Source organism: Salmo salar, chromosome 07, assembly GCF_965601325.2.
Source record: "Salmo salar chromosome 07, fSalSal1, whole genome shotgun sequence".
Taxonomy (NCBI): domain Eukaryota; kingdom Metazoa; phylum Chordata; class Actinopteri; order Salmoniformes; family Salmonidae; genus Salmo; species Salmo salar.
Genome location: NC_138297.1, coordinates 17,353,528 through 17,371,684, shown reverse-complemented (window position 1 = coordinate 17,371,684; position 18,157 = coordinate 17,353,528). Strand labels below are relative to the sequence as shown.

General features: G+C 39.9%; 1 long non-coding RNA gene across 1 annotated transcript; it reads left to right on the top strand.

The window, feature by feature from the left end:
• Positions 1–161: 161 nt before the first annotated feature.
• On the top strand, positions 162–2,525 carry LOC106608677 (uncharacterized). Its single transcript, XR_001329562.3, has 3 exons — positions 162–505; positions 660–711; positions 2,013–2,525. It is a non-coding gene; the product is annotated as an uncharacterized LOC106608677 (long non-coding RNA).
• Positions 2,526–18,157: the final 15,632 nt, after the last annotated feature.

Below are 18,157 nucleotides of genomic sequence, written 5' to 3'. Positions count from 1 at the left end.
GAGCAGAGGCGGGGCTACAATGTAAATATGGTTGTAGTTCTATAAATATTCAATAAAATGCAGTGTGGTTGGTCAATTATGTCATTAATATACATTAATACACAGAGATTAACCAATGGCTATAGATATACGATGGCGTTGGAAAAACCCGCCTTACTTCCGATTTTTGCCGAACTTCACCGATTCTTATTTTTTCCTCTCTAAGCAAAATTAAAAAAATCCGCGTTGTCTCGTTCGTCTCGCTCTGGATCGGCAACAACTCTTGGAAAAGAAGCTCGTTCGCGAGGCCTACCTCGACCTTTCGGAAATCAAAGTCATATTTAAAGTGTTTTTTTCGCTTAGTATTATTATTTTTAAATCAGTTAAAACTAGTTATTTTTCTTACTTTTTTAAGAAGATGTCGAAGTTACTGTTACTTTACAACAAAACAATTTTTTTTACGGGACTACGCGAGAATCCTCGGTCTCAAGTGGAAACCATGCCGGCGTGATCAGTGTTATTTTAAGTAAGTCAACTGGGAAAATCCGACAAAAGCCTGCGGTGTTTAATATAATAACGGTGAAAGACTTTACCATAATTAAAACGGGAAAGCTTGAAATACTCGTTTTTAGAGCAAAATTTGTTAATGTTATGGACATTTCATTTATATTCTGAAATAGGGACGAGATTGGAAGGCCACGTCTAAAACGAAGTGACAGCTTGGCTTTGGCGGTAAGTGTCTTGCCAGTTAGCAAGCCAAAGTCTATGTAAAATCAGATTTCCACATAGTTGTACTAGAATGTTTGGTTAGTGTTCAAATGTTCAGCTTTAAAAAAAAAAGTGTATATATAACACAGTTACCTACACGTTAGCCTAAATCAGGGGTCAATAGCCCTGTTCCTGGAGTGCCGCAGAAAACAAGAGTTTGTTCCAATTAGGCACCACACCTGACCAACAACTAATTGGTAATTTCGGCGATTGCCCAAATTCAACACTCTTGATTTCCAAGGTCGGCACTCCAGTACCAGGGTTGCCTACCCCTGGCTAAGTAGTTAGCACGATGTAGCTAATGTTAGTTGCTAGCCAGCCATCTAACGTCGTTACCCCTTTGTGGGCACTGTAAAAACCCGCCATTGAATAGGCTGTCTAACTAACGATGGAAAATGAGCAATAAATATTTGATATTATTTTAGCGCTGATTTTTGTTTAAATGTCACCGAGTACAATAGAGGCGCATTGGCTAGCTAACTAGTGTTTCATTTTTAAAAGGAAAACATCAGGCTAATATACCTAACTAGTTGCAAGCAAAATGGCACCCAGAGCGACCAGGTAACGCTAGTTAACTAGCCAACCTCAGTCACTAGCTACCCTGTTGGTCAGTTGTATAAATACGTTAGCTAAGTCTATAAATTCATAGAAAGAGGGATGGCATGGAGTTTGTTAGTTTTGATAGTTACGATAGTTGGCTACCGGACTGCTTAAGTTATTTGTACACATGTTGCGTAATCTTGCGAGTTAGCTGAGTTGGCATGTAACTTTTTAATCTATACAACATGGTCAAAACACTGCTGGACATGGCTAGTTGTCTGTCTGGCGCTCGGACTAAGCAGTTAGCTAGCAGCTCATGACATTCGCTGGTCGTTTTTTTTTTTCAATATCGTTGCTATACATTTATTTCGTTGGATACTTGAATGTTAATTAATGTTTTTTTGGGACCATTTTGTTTCCCGTCTTAATTACTAGCTACTACCAACTAACTTAGCGTTGTACATTCAACGTTGAAACCTCGTCTCAACATGGCGGTGTTGAGGCTTGTGCTTCTTGTTGGCAAGAAAAATTGAGTCCTGTTAGCTACCAGAGAAACCGAAAGTTAGCGTTCAAGCAGACCAGTTGTTGGATATACTTTTAAATAGTAGATGTGTTGTATAACCTTGACAGCTTACATATTCAGGTACCATCTAAATTGAGTTCAGTGATTATACTAATTAGGTAGCGAGCTATTTCTCCGTTTCACGAATTTCCTGTGTCACTAGGTACCAGAAGTGTTTTCACCATGGAAGGACCTGGTTGTTGCCACTGACTGGCTCTGGAGTGGACCAGCCACTGTAGACATTGTTAACAAAACTCTTGCTACAGAACATTACCACAAGACCAAGAGGTCTTCAACTGAAAATGTACACCTAATAACTGACGTAACATATTGTAGAATGTTGTCCCCCTTTAACAACTTTTTTGTTTGTTCTTGCATGAGTGTGTAGCCAGGAGGACTTTTTAAAGACTAGAGCAAGTAGGTTTAACAGGGATGTTGTTACAGATATGATCACATTGATTGCACTGCATCGGTTGATTTTAAACTGCATGTCCATAAACCAATCAGTTTGCATTACCGATTTGCAAATACTTTTCTTAGTGGCTAGGCTCTTCTGTATGCTGGTCCTTTTTAAAGTATAGAATGGTAGTTGCAAATGTACTCCTCGATTTGTTGAGTGACGAAATGAACTGATTCTAACTGCATTTTGTTTAAAGTAATAAAGAAATCAAAGTTACTTATTGACTCTGTTTGTGTTTGGGAATTTAAGGGTGTTTGACTGTTGACAGCATGAACATGCCACTTTGCTCTCATAATTTATTTGGCAGACTCTGTACATGACAGTTGTCAAGTTCCCACCCTCAAGCTGTTGTAGTAGTCAGCTGTATCATTATTACTTCCAAGTGCTTTTATGAATCAGATTTTTTTTTACAGCCTGAATTCAAAATATTAATAGTTTTTTTTTCTCAACCATCTACACACTACCCCATATTGACAACATGTTTTTAGAAATGTTTGGTATTTGATAAAAAATGAAATGCATCTCATTTACGTAAGTATTCACACCCCTGATTCCGCTGTGAGTCTTTCTGGGTAAGTCTAAGCTTTCCACACCTGGATTGTGCAACATTTTCCCAATTTAAAAATGAAATATTTTCAAAATTCTTCAAGCTCTTTCAAATTGGTTGTTTATCATTGCTAGAAAACCTTTTTCAGGTCTTGCCATAGTTTTGACAAATCCATTTGAAAATCTAACTCGGCCACTGGAACATAACATGTCTTCTTGCTAAGCAACTCCAGTGTATATTTGGGCTTGTGTTTTAGGTTATTGTCCTGCAGAAAGGTGAATTAATCTCCCAGTGTTTGGTAGAAAGCAAAAACACCAGGTTTTCCTAGAGGATTTTGCCTGTGCTTAGCACCTTTCCGTTTCTTTTTTTTTTATCCTGAAAAACTCCCCAGCCCTTTCGATTACAAGCATACCCATACTATGATGCAGCCACCACTATGCTTGAAAATATGGAGAGTGGTACTCACTAATGTGTTTTATTGGATTCAACACATTTTTTGCCGTATTACTTTAGTGCCTTGTTGCAAACAGGATGCATGTTTTATTCTGTACAGGCTTCCTTTTTTTCACTCTGTCAATTAGGTTAGTATTGTGGAGCCCCTACAGTGTTGTTCCATCCTCAGTTTTCTCCTATCACAGCCATTAAAGTCTGTAGCTGTTTCAATAGGTCTCATGGTGAAATCCCTGAGCAGTTTCCTTCCTCTCTGAGTTAGGAAGGACGCCTGTATCTTTGTAGTAACTGGCTGTATTAATACACCATAAGTGTAATGAATAACTTCATGCTCAAAGGGATATTCAATGTCTGCTTTTTCTCTGGTCTTTGTGGTATGTGTGGGGTACAGAGATGAGGTAGTAGTCATGTTAAACACTTATTGTACACAGTGAGTCCATGCAACTTACTTTGTGACTTGTTAATAAGCACATCTTTTAATTCATTTGTAAAGATGTTGATAAAACATAATTCCACTTTGACATTATGGGGTATTGTATGTAGGCCAGTGACATCTCTATTTAATCAATTTTAAATTCAGGCTGTAACAACAATGTGAAAAAAAAGTCAAGAGTTGTGAATACTTTCTGAAGGCACTGTAAAAGGCTACCACTCTACTGTTATACAAACAAACCATTATCAGTCTTTTGGCTCCCCCTTATGGTCTATGATGCCAATGGCATGCTTTGTAATGAAATTGCGCAACAACAGTTCATATGCGGAAATGTCCCCTACCTGCTCTCAGCCTCCTACTGGCAACAAGACACTGGTGCATGGGTAAGTGACAGCCATAACAGCTGTGTGCCAACAGCATAGTATATGCATGTAATGCCTATTCTGCCTACATTCAAAACAGGTAACCTGGTCCAATATACTCTTTGTTAATGTTGATTCATTAGCATCACCCCTCTTGCATGGAGGTCCTAAAGTCAATGGATTCTGTCTTTGTTTGTCATATGATTTAGGCCTATCTTAGTTCACATTTTATGTTGAGCCACATAGGCCCAGATTGGACCTTATCACTCAGTAACTTTGAGTTGTAAATTGTGACTTGTTTTCCTAGAGAGGGTGACTAATCTACCATGTGAATACTGATCTGTGAGTATGACATTTGTGGGTGTGTGTAACACTTGAAATTTGAGACTAGTGTCCTCAGTGGGATGGGTGACGTACATCAGCGTACTTGTTTTTGTGTTATATTCATTGAAGGGCTTACAATTACCCTTGTCCAGAAGGAGTTCTCATTTTCAGTGTTTGCCTGGCAGTGTGTGAGCGCGCGAGCCAGCGACAGAGCTGGGTGAGTAAGCGAGGGAGTCCTCTGTAGCACAGGGAGGAAGGGAGGGACGTTCGGAGATAGGGAGGGACCCAGGAACAGCAGGGGAGGAGATAGAAGTGACTCCATTTTGACTCCGAGATTCTGGACCCCTGTTTAAACGTCTCCGACGGAAGGTAGGCTAAGAGCCAGAGGAAATAGTGGGGAGGGAGTGTAGATTATGTAGCTTTTTATTCCTGCCATTACCACCGATGTCCCAGGTACACATGCACCTGTAGTGCAGGCCTATTACTAACGATTGGGCTTGGTTTGCTATGTGTGTGTATTCTTGTCTTTGTCTGCCACACTTTTAAGGTACACATAAAGCATCTTAATTAAACACATGAAATTACATACTATGTAATACCATAGGTAAATGTGGTTCTATCAGGTCATTGACTTAATACTCATTGTTTTTTCGCACTTGATTTAGAAATGGTCAGCCCTGTTACATGTGCCTGATGACTTCTCAGCCAGGTTTGCCATCAGTAGGCCACCTGACCGGGTCACAACATGGGACTGCGGTTTCTTAATCATTTGTGAATTCCTTCCATTCAGGACACGTTGCTGTGCAAATCACTTGTGGAAATCCAGTATCTGCAATTATTGAATTCCACCCCGTGTCTAATCACATGATCAAAAGAGAGATTTAATTTCAGATTCAGCCCATTCTGATAATATTAGTACCTAACAGACTAATTGGTCAAGCATAAATGTTTAGCTTCCAACTCCATAAAAACATTTTTAGTTTCAGTTTATATACACTGGCCCGCAGTTTCATAATAAAATGGATCATGACGTTTAGTAAGAGGCACGCTCTTGCTTGTTTAACAAATATAAACGGAACAAGTGAGCTGTTCTCTTGAAAGGCATCCCAGACCTTCACAGGGAGCCCAGGGAATGTCCTGTCTCCTTTACCGTTTGTTTTGATGACGTCACCAAGTGGCTCTCTTTTAGACATCCCTAAGCATCCACCCATCAGATCCAACCTTAATGTCTCACGTAGGCATTTGTTATAGTGATTCTTGCGTCGTTTGGCAAACATGGTAGTAATTTAAGATGCTTTGATATTTAAGGATCCAAGTCTGAGGGAACACTTTGTCTTCTTACAGGAGGCACGGAGAGCTTTTGGAGGAGATTCACACACGTGACGTTCCATTGTGTGAAGGCTTTTGGAGCCTCTTTCTTTTCCGGAACTATCTGAGGTGCTAAATGAATTGCACTTCATCCCACCTCCGGTCACAATCGGTTTAGTGTTGATCTGGGCTCCGTGCGGTGCGACAAAGTCTGGCACTAGCAGCACGGTTGAGTCCTCCTATCCTCCCCCAGAGGACTGCCCCTGACTCCGGCCATCTCCCCTTCCCTCTCTTGGTCTTTCTATCCTTCACGCCCTGCCCTTTCCCTAATTCTATTTACCTCTCCCCTTTTTTTGCTGCCTCGCTCACACCCGCACCACCTCCCCTCTCCCTCACCGCCTCCCCTGTCCTTTATTCCCTCTTCTTCTCCCTCTCTCTTATGTTCTTCTTCCCCCTGTCACTCTCTCCCATACCTCCTCCCTTCACCCATATTCTCTCTCCTTCTCTTCTCTGCCTCTCCCTCCCTCTCTCATACTGAGCTGTAGAGACTACCAGATGCTGGCTGCACGGACTCTCCCCTTGCCCAACCACTGTTTTCTTTATCTCTCTCTGTTTTTTTGCTCTGCCTCTGTTATATTTTCTCTGGCTTGGTGCCATCGCCTCTGACCATCTGCCTCTTTCTTTCTCGCTCTCTTTCTCCCGATGTCAACGGTATTATCATAGTGTTTGTCCTTTTTTTTTAATCACTGGGGAATGATTTCATTTAGTCACTCCCCGCTCTCCCTCACACGTTCCCTTTCTCTTTCTTTTGCTGTTCCTCACATCCATTCTCTTTTCTCGGTGTCAAATTGAGGTGTGCCTGCTATTTAAAGAGGCATTGCGGAAGAGCTGGGGTGTTGACAGCGCTCTGAAAAAGTATGCCGTTTTAGGAACAGGAAGTATCATAAACCCGGATTGCAGCACTAAAGGCCCGCCCGCCACACAGTCAACTCACAGCTACTTCCTACTCGCCGCTGAACACCAGCAAATTAACCCTCCTCTCCTGCTTATAAGAGAATTATGCCCCACTCCTCCCTCACCAATACCCCCGCCCCACTGCCCCCACCCTACCAGCTCTCCTGAATCGAGCACATATAACAGGCTCTTCACTCCTCCACCAAGTTCTCTACACTCTCACTCTTTCTCTTGTGTACACTCTCCTTCTCCCTCTCTTTGCCAGTACAGCATGCCTGAGTAGCTGCCTGGAGATGAAGAAGCTAATTAATTTGATTTAGCCGTTCTTTCCCTGGCAGTGGAAAATCCACCCCCCTTCTCTCTCCCTCCTCCCCAACACCACCACCACCACCACAAACCATATCAGTCACCCCTCCCAGATGATTTTCCACCAATCTTTTCCAGTCTCTTTTAGAGGTGTTCCCTTTCCTTTCCCCTTCTCCTCCTCTCCTTTCCTTTCCTTTCCTTTCCTTTCCCCTTCTCATCCTTTCCCATTCTCTTCCTCTCCGTTCCTTTCCCCTTCTCTTCCTCTCCGTTCCTTTCCCCTTCTCTTCCTATCCTATCCTTTCCCCTTCTCCTCCTCTCCTTTCCTGTTCGCATTTCCTATTCTCCTTTCCTGTTCCCTTCTCCTCCTCTCCTTTCCTTTCCCCTCGAAGCAACCATGTGTTTTAGGTTCGCTCTTGGTTGTATATTAAATTAAATCACTATACACTATTCACCTCCGTACTAAAATAAACTAAATCACTATCCACTAGTCACCTCCATATTAAACTAAACTAAATCACTATCCACTAGTCACCTCCGTATTAAACTAAACTAAATCACTATCCACTAGTCACCTCCGTATTAAACTAAACTAAATCACTATCCACTAGTCACCTCCATATTAAACTAAATCACTATCCACTAGTCACCTCCGTATTAAACTAAACTAAATCACTATCCACTAGTCACATCCATATTAAACTAAATCACTATCCACTAGTCACCTCCGTACTAAACTAAACTGAATCACTATCCACTAGTCACCTCCGTATTAAACTAAACTAAATCACTATCCACTAGTCACCTCCGTATTAAACTAAACTAAATCACTATCCACTAGTCACCTCCATATTAAACTAAATCACTATCCACTAGTCACCTCCATATTAAACTAAATCACTATCCACTAGTCACCTGTGTATTAAAATAATCTGAATCACTATCTGTTAGTCACCTCCATATTAAACTAAACTAAACTAAACTAAATCACTGTCCATTAGTCACCTCCATATTAAACTAAACTAAATCACTGTCCATTAGTCACCTCCATATTAAACTAAACTAAATCACTGTCCATTAGTCACCTCCATATTAAACTAAACTAAACTAAATCACTGTCCATTAGTCACCTCCATATTAAACTAAACTAAAATAAATCACTGTCCATTAGTCACCTCCATATTAAACTAAACTAAAATAAATCACTGTCCATTAGTCACCTCCATATTAAACTAAACTAAACTAAATCACTGTCCATTAGTCACCTCCATATTAAACTAAACTAAATCACTGTCCACTAGTCACCTCCGTATTAAACTAAACTAAATCACTATCCACTAGTCACCTCCGTATTAAACTAAACTAAATCACTATCCACTAGTCACCTCCGTATTAAACTAAACTAAATCACTGTCCATTAGTCACCTCCATATTAAACTAAACTAAACTAAATCACTGTCCATTAGTCAACTCCATATTAAACTAAACTAAATCACTATCCACTAGTCACCTCCATATTAAACTAAACTAAATCACTATCCACTAGTCACCTCCATATTAAACTAAACTAAATCACTATCCACTAGTCGCCTCCATATTAAACTAAACTGAATCACTATCCACTAGTCACCTCCATATTAAACTAAACTAAATCACTATCCACTAGTCACTTCCGTATTAAACTAAACTAAATCACTATCCACTAGTCACCTCCGTATTAAACTAAACTGAATCACTATCCACTAGTCACCTCCGTATTAAACTAAACTAAATCACTATCCACTAGTCATCTCCGTATTAAACTAAACTGAATCACTATCCACTAGTCACCTCCATATTAAACTAAATCATTATCCACTAGTCACCTCCGTATTAAACTAAACTAAATCACTATCCACTAGTCACCTCCGTATTAAACTAAATCACTATCCACTAGTCACATCCGTACTAAACTAAACTGAATCACTATCCACTAGTCACCTCCGTATTAAACTAAACTAAATCACTATCCACTAGTCACCTCCATATTAAACTAAACTAAATCACTATCCACTAGTCACCTCCATACTAAACTAAACTGAATCACTATCCACTAGTCACCTCCGTATTAAACTAAATCACTATCCACTAGTCACCTCCATATTAAACTAAACTAAATCACTATCCACTAGTCACCTCCGTATTAAACTAAACTGAATCACTATCCACTAGTCACCTCCATATTAAACTAAATCATTATCCACTAGTCACCTCCGTATTAAACTAAACTAAATCACTATCCACTAGTCATCTCCGTATTAAACTAAATCACTATCCACTAGTCACCTCCGTACTAAACTAAACTGAATCACTATCCACTAGTCACCTCCGTATTAAACTAAATCACTATCCACTAGTCACCTCCATATTAAACTAAACTAAATCACTATCCACTAGTCACCTCCGTACTAAACTAAACTGAATCACTATCCACTAGTCACCTCCGTACTAAACTAAACTGAATCACTATCCACTAGTCACCTCCATATTAAACTAAATCACTATCCACTAGTCACCTCCGTATTAAACTAAACTAAATCACTATCCACTAGTCACATCCATATTAAACTAAATCACTATCCACTAGTCACCTCCGTACTAAACTAAACTGAATCACTATCCACTAGTCACCTCCGTATTAAACTAAACTAAATCACTATCCACTAGTCACCTCCGTATTAAACTAAACTAAATCACTATCCACTAGTCACCTCCATATTAAACTAAATCACTATCCACTAGTCACCTCCATATTAAACTAAATCACTATCCACTAGTCACCTGTGTATTAAAATAATCTGAATCACTATCTGTTAGTCACCTCCATATTAAACTAAACTAAACTAAACTAAATCACTGTCCATTAGTCACCTCCATATTAAACTAAACTAAATCACTGTCCATTAGTCACCTCCATATTAAACTAAACTAAATCACTGTCCATTAGTCACCTCCATATTAAACTAAACTAAACTAAATCACTGTCCATTAGTCACCTCCATATTAAACTAAACTAAAATAAATCACTGTCCATTAGTCACCTCCATATTAAACTAAACTAAACTAAATCACTGTCCATTAGTCACCTCCATATTAAACTAAACTGAATCACTATCCACTAGTCACCTCCGTATTAAACTAAACTAAATCACTATCCACTAGTCACCTCCATATTAAACTAAATCACTATCCACTAGTCACCTGTGTATTAAAATAATCTGAATCACTATCCATTAGTCACCTCCATATTAAACTAAACTAAACTAAATCACTGTCCATTAGTCAACTCCATATTAAACTAAACTAAATCACTATCCACTAGTCAGCTCCGTATTAAACTAAACTAAATCACTATCCACTAGTCACCTCCGTATTAAACTAAACTAAATCACTATCCACTAGTCACCTCCGTATTAAACTAAACTAAATCACTATCCACTAGTCACCTCCGTATTAAACTAAACTAAATCACTATCCACTAGTCACCTCCGTATTAAACTAAACTAAATCACTATCCACTAGTCACCTCCATATTAAACTAAATCACTATCCACTAGTCACCTGTGTATTAAAATAATCTGAATCACTATCTGTTAGTCACCTCCATATTAAACTAAACTAAATCACTGTCCATTAGTCACCTCCATATTAAACTAAACTAAACTAAATCACTGTCCATTAGTCAACTCCATATTAAACTAAACTAAATCACTATCCACTAGTCAGCTCCGTATTAAACTAAACTAAATCGCTATCCACTAGTCACCTCCATATTAAACTAAATCACTATCCACTAGTCAGCTCCATATTAAACTAAACTAAATCACTATCCACTAGTCAGCTCCGTATTAAACTAAACTAAATCACTATCCACTAGTCAGCTCCGTATTAAACTAAACTAAATCACTATCCACTAGTCAGCTCCGTATTAAACTAAACTAAATCACTATCCACTAGTCACCTCCGTATTAAACTAAACTAAATCACTATCCACTAGTCACCTCCGTATTAAACTAAACTAAATCACTATCCACTAGTCACCTCCGTATTAAACTAAACTAAATCACTATCCACTAGTCACCTCCGTATTAAACTAAATCACTATCCACTAGTCACCTCCGTACTAAACTAAACTGAATCACTATCCACTAGTCACCTCCATATTAAACTAAACTAAATCACTATCCACTAGTCACCTCCGTATTAAACTAAATCACTATCCTCTTGTCACCTCCGTATTAAACTAAATCACTATCCTCTTGTCACCTCCATATTAAACTAAATCACTATCCACTAGTCACCTCCATATTAAACTAAATCACTATCCACTAGTCACCTCCATATTAAACTAAATCACTATCCACTAGTCACCTCCATATTAAACTAAATCACTATCCACTAGTCACCTCCATATTAAACTAAATCACTATCCACTAGTTACCTCCATATTAAACTAAATCACTATCCACTAGTCACCTCCGTATTAAACTAAGTCACTATCCACTAGTCACCTCCGTATTAAACTAAACTAAATCACTATCCACTAGTCACCTCCGTATTAAACTAAACTAAATCACTATCCACTAGTCACCTCCGTATTAAACTAAACTAAATCACTATCCACTAGTCACCTCCATATTAAACTAAATCACTATCCACTAGTCACCTCCATATTAAACTAAATCACTATCCACTAGTCACCTCCATATTAAACTAAATCACTATCCACTAGTCACCTCCATATTAAACTAAACCAAAGCACTATCCACTAGTCACCTCCATATTAAACTAAATCACTATCCACTAGTCACCTCCATATTAAACTAAATCACTATCCACTAGTCACCTCCATATTAAACTAAATCACTATCCACTAGTCACCTCCGTATTAAACTAAACTAAATCACTATCCACTAGTCACCTCCGTATTAAACTAAACTAAATCACTATCCACTAGTCACCGCCGCTCAGTGCTGTTCAGTTCTAATTTTCCAGTCTTCACTGGCGCACGTTGTGTGACTCAACACTAGCTGTGGTTGCTCAGACAGAAGGCATGCCACCCTAATCCGCTGTGACATGCTGCATGTTCGATCACGTTGCTGGTTTGGGGCATCTGCCAAATTGATGCAGGTAATCATGTGACAGACATGATGTATGCTGTAAATCATGTGCATTTATGCAAGAGTATGTATTTGTGTGTGCGTTGAAGAGTTCCAATATGTGTGTGTGCGTTTGCAAATTTGCTTGCATGCGATTCTGCATGTTTGTGGGTGTGCAAGTGTTGCCAATGTAAGTATGCATGTGTAATTGATTTTCTAATACATTTTTTTCTGTCTGCTGGCCAGAGTGAATGCTCGCCAACCTGACCCCTTCATGGGGCGACTTAATTCCTGTTCCCATTTAAGATGACCCCTGACCTTTTAACCTGAGGTAAACTTCTCTGGACTTCCCACTTCAGCAGGTTTGTCTCTTTAGGGGTAGTTTTGGTTCTAGTTCTTCTCTAGGCTTCCGCCATGAACTCAAGGCTGCTAGTCAAATACATCAAAATGCAGTAGTAGCTGCCTCGGTATCAGTATCAGCCACAGTACTGGCGGTTTCAAGCAGGACTCATGACAGATACTGTAGAGACCGGATTCTACTGAATACAAAGTCAAGTGCTGTTGAATGTATGATGTCCGCTCACTGTTGAAATCAATTGCATTGTTGAAATTATTTAATGCTTTTCAGGTCCCTATTTTTCAGTCTTTCTGTCAAACCTGACAATAACCATGATACATTTCGAGAAAATATATTTATGTTGTGTTTATAGATTGTAAACTAAAAAAATAAATAAATATAGTCACACACTCCATATATATTGCCCAGCAAAACGGCCAAAAGGTATTTTTTCTTGTACTGTTTTCAACACACTTACTTCAAGACTGCTTTTGTGTAGTTGGGCACGAGTTTCTAAAACGATATGAATGGTGAATGGTTTTACAATGAAACTCATTCTAAACTCTTCGACCGAAAGTATCACTCCATAATGGCTCGGGTTTCCCAGCAAGATGGCTGCCTTGGCGCTTCCATCTTTGTGAATTCAGATGTTTGTGTCGCTTGGTAGCACAGCATGAAAAGCTATGATCACGTTTGGGCAAACGCCCATGAATAGGGACGGCTGGACGACGGGACTCCCTCTGAATACAGAGTTTGTGGCCGGCCGCCACTGCAACAAGACAGGGCAAACACTCGTGGGACTGGTCAGCCACACTCCAGTAACGTGAGCATGTGTGCACACCCCTCACTATAATTACCGCCAACAGCCGCAATTACCCAACCCCCAAATCACACGCACGCACCACTTTATGTGAAAAACACACACACTTTCCCTGTCACAAGCACACTCATACTCTGTCACCCACCGACTCTCTCTCTCCATTGGTGAAAGAGTGTATTGGAGGGGAGAGAAAAGCAACAAAGTTCCTTGAAGAGCTGAAGAGGTTACAGCAGCATCACCCAATCCCAGCACCGTTCCCATGGAGACAAGTGTGCTGGTATACAGTCAGGTCCATAATTATTGGCACCCTTGACAAAGATGAGCAAAAAATACTGTATATAATAAATAATACAAATACTGAGCTGTATTGTACGCTCAATACAATTGAGTAGTTATATTATTTTATACTAATACAATTGCTCAGAGAAAGAGATTTTGTTTAACAAGTGATATAAAAAAGAATCTCAAACATAGGGCTCAAGTTATTGGCCCCCGTTATCAATACTCTAGCACACTCCCCTTGCGAAGAGAACGTCACTGAGCCTTTTTCTCAAATGTTTTGTGAGATTGGAGAACACGTTGGGAGAGATCTTGGACCATTCCTCCATACAGAATCCTTCCAGATCCCTGATATCCATCGTCCGGAGACTGAGATGACCATTGCAAAATGTTGATTTTTGTGGTCAATTAACCATTTCTTTGTGGATTTTGATTAGTGCTTGGGTTAAAATTTTGAGGAAGACAACTGATTAAATTGTTTATTAATCAAATGGGTTTTGTGTTCACATTTTTATTTTTATACTGATCAAAATACACATTTAGTAACGACAGTTTAAACTACATGCAGAGTAAAACTTTTGCATGACTTAATACAATTATTTTATCATTAAGAGTGGGAAAACGGTGCTTCTGCATCGATAAGCACACCAAAGTAATAAAATAAAGATTGCTCTTCTTAAAGTTCATTTCACACCATAGCCTCCTGAATTTGGAAGATAACTTTTCTTTCATTTTGATTTGGGCACAAATGAAAATGTGGCACTGAATTGTCCACTCGCAGTTACAAGCCTGCTAGAGTTAGCGGCAGGTGGACCAACAATATCCATCATCGGATGAAGCCTGAGACGGAATGTGAAGCTTGCTTCGTAGTACACTCCTCAGACGGTGCTATGGCCAGATGACGTGAAAGCAGAGCTCTTTGGCCACGCACACCAGTGGTGGGTTTGGCATCGGAAAAAAACAGAAGCATATGCAGAAAAGTACCTCATACCAACGGTAAAACATGGTGGTGCATCTTTGATGTTATGGGGTTATTTTGCTTCCACTAGTCCTGGGGTCCTTGTTGAAGACATGCTCCTGAACTTTGGCGACTACTAAGTATTTTTTTTACCTCCAGCTTTAGGCTGGATGTATCAATGTGTCGTTCATACATGCATCGTCTATGAGCAGAATTACTGTTTTACCTCAATTAGCAACAAAATCCCTAGTTTGAAAGCGACTGTTTTTCTGGAAGATGTGTTGCGCCATTTTCCCTAAATGTCCCCCACATGGGCCAGCCCCCTAGCAATTCGAGTCCTAGCCAATGAGCTTCAGCCCCTTTTTATTTTTTTATTTATTTAACCTTTATTTAACTTGCCATTTGAGTGACACACAGCAGAGCAAGAGAGAGCATTGATGTACACATGCTCTACATGACCAAAAGTATGTGGACACCTGCTCGTCGAACATCTCATTCCAAAATCATGGGCATTAATAAAGTTGGCCCCCCCTTTGCTGCTATAACAGCCTCCACTCTTCTGGGGAGGTTTTCCACAAGATGTTGGAACATTGCTGCGAGGACTTGCTTCCATTCAGCCACAAGAGCATTAGTGGGGTTGGGCACTGATGTTGAGTGATTAGGCCTGGCTCGCAGTCGGCATTCCAATTCATCCCAAAAGTGTTTGATGGGGTTGAGGTCAGGTCTCTGTGCATGCCAGTCAAGTTCTTCCAAACCGATCTCGACAAACCATTTCTGTATTGACCTCGCTTTTTGCACGGGGGCATTGTCATGCTGAAACAGGAAAGGGCCTTCCCGAAACTGTTGTCTAGAATGTCTTTGTAATGCTGAAGCGTTAAGATTAACCGTCACTGGAGCTAAGGGGCCTATCCCGAACCATGAAAAACAGCCTCAGACCATTATTCCTCCTCCTAACTTTACAGTTGGCACTATGCATTCGGACAGGAAGCGTTCTCCTGGCATCTGCCAAACCCAGATTCGTCCGTCGGACTGCTAGATGTTGAAGCGTGATTCATCACTCCAGAGAACGCGTTTCCCCTGCTCCAGAGTCCAGTGACGGCAAGCTTTACACTGCTCCAGCCGACTTGGCATTTTGCATGGTGATCTTGGGCTTGTGTGCGGCTGCTCGGCCATGGAAACCCATTTCATTAAGCTCCTGACGAACAGTTCTTCTGCTGATGTTGCTTCCAGAGGTAGTTTGGAGCTCGGAAGTGAGTGTTGCAACCGAGAACAGGAGATGTTTACACTTTACGCGTTTCAGCACTTGGCAGTCCCATTCTGTGAGCTTGTGTGGCCTACCACTTCACAGTTAAGTCAGTGTTGCTTCTTGACGTGTCCACTTTACAGTAACAGCACATAAAGTTAACCGGGGCAGCTCTAGCAGGGCAGAATTTGAGAAACTGACTTGTTGGAAAGGTGGCATGCCGTCGTATGACGGTGCCACGTTGAAAGTCACTGAGCTTTTCAGTAAGGCCATTCTACTGCCAACGTTTGTCTATGGAGATGCACGCATGGTGCTCGCATGGGCGTGTGCTTGATTTCTATGCACCTGTCAGCAACGGGTGTGGCTGAAATATCCAAATCCACTCATTTGAAGGCGTGCCCACTTACTTTTGTACAAATAGTGTATGTGCACTAGGGAATCACATGGGTAACTAGGATCTCAGGACTGTCCCGGGAACACTCTTCACATTTCCTGAAAAAATAAAATGACAAGACCCGGGAAATTACATTTCCCCCAAATCAAATTGTATTGGTCACGTACACATGGTTAGCAGATGTTATTGTGAGCGTAGCAAAATGCTTGTGCTTCTAGTTCCGACAGTGCAGCATTATCTAACAAGTAATATTTAACAATTCCACAACAACTACCTAATACACACAAATCTAAGTAAGGAATGGAATAAGAATATATAAATATATGGATGAGCAATATCAGAGTGGCATAGGCTAAGATGCAATAGACAGTGTAGAATACAGTATATACATATGAGATGAGTAAACCAGTGTCACCACTAATGCAATTCCACAAAATACACAACATTCACAGTATCAGATTTTAGCAAAAAGTAAAACAGCACATTATCCAAACATGTTGTCCATGGAAGCCTTTAGTCTAACATATGCACTTCACACAAAGTTGCCATAAAAAAAAATAAACATGGACACTGATGGATTGCACACGCGACCCGGATGCAGTTAATAAACCCTCCAGTAAACCCCTACACACCTACATAATGTATATAGCCTTTAAAAGAACGTTTGCCTCTTTGAACTGTCATTGTGACTCTTCAGACAGTGACAAATTTGATAGGCCTCTGCACAATTCACTACATAGGCGTGTCTCTGTCACAGACATGAAGTCTGTTAATAATTCAGAGAGGCATGAATAATGGTGATTGAGAAAGTTACAGACGCACAAATACCATACCCCCCAAAAAAATCTAACCTCCCTCTTATTGTAATGGTGAGAGGTTAGCGTGTCTTGGGGGTATGATATTTGTGTGTCTAACTTTCTCACTCATCATTATTCACGGTTCATTCAGAACTATCCGTAATCATGGTAGCATCCACATTAATGTAGAAGTTTTTAGAAAAATTATATTATTTTTTTCAATAAGTGACTCCAAAATTACACAATACATCATATACCATTAATTTCTATTGGGCACAAAATCATCTGAACACAACCAAAACAAACAGCAAATGCATCTAACAAGTTTGTAGCTTTACAAGCGTGATGTAATCATTGTGTACTAGGAATATGGGACCAAATACTAAACGTTTGACTACTTTAATACACAAGTGAATTTGTCCCCCCCTAAAATGGGGGGATTATGTACAAAAACTGCTGTAATTTCCAAACGGTTCACCCAATGTTGATTTAAAATGTCCTCAAATTAAAGCTGACAGTCTGCACTTTAACCTCATAGTCATTGTATCATTTCAAATTCCAAGTGCTGGAGTACAGAGCCAAAACAACAACAAAAATTGTCACTGTCACAATACTTTTGGAGATCACTGTACCACTTTTGGCTCGTGAGCTTTACCTTCAGAACTACTGGCTAAAAAGTATACAAAAGTACCGGAGAATCTCTTTAAGGGCAATGGCATCATGAAGTTTACCAAGTACCAGGACATTTTAGCCAAAAACCTGGTTGCCTCTGCCAGGAGGCTGACACTTGGCCACAAGTGAATCTTCCAGCAAGACAATAACCCCAAATCCACAAAGAAATGGTTAATTGACCACCATCAGTCTCCAGACTTGAACCCCATTGAAAACCTGTGGTTTTAATTTTAGAAAAAGGCTGTGTCATTATCCTCGCAAGGGAAAGGTCCTGGAGTACTGAAAACAGGTTTGCCAATAATTTAACAATAATTACTTGTTAAAGAAAATCTCATTCTCTGAGGAATTCTATTAGTATAAAATCATCAAACTTTCCCAAAAATTGGAGCATGCAATATAGCTCTCTATCCCCCCCCCCCCCCCCAGAACATAAGATTCACACCGTTTTTGAATGGTGAGTTTGTCAAACCAAGGGTGTATTCACTAATGCACACCGTAACAAAACTTATTACAACAGAAATTAGTTTGT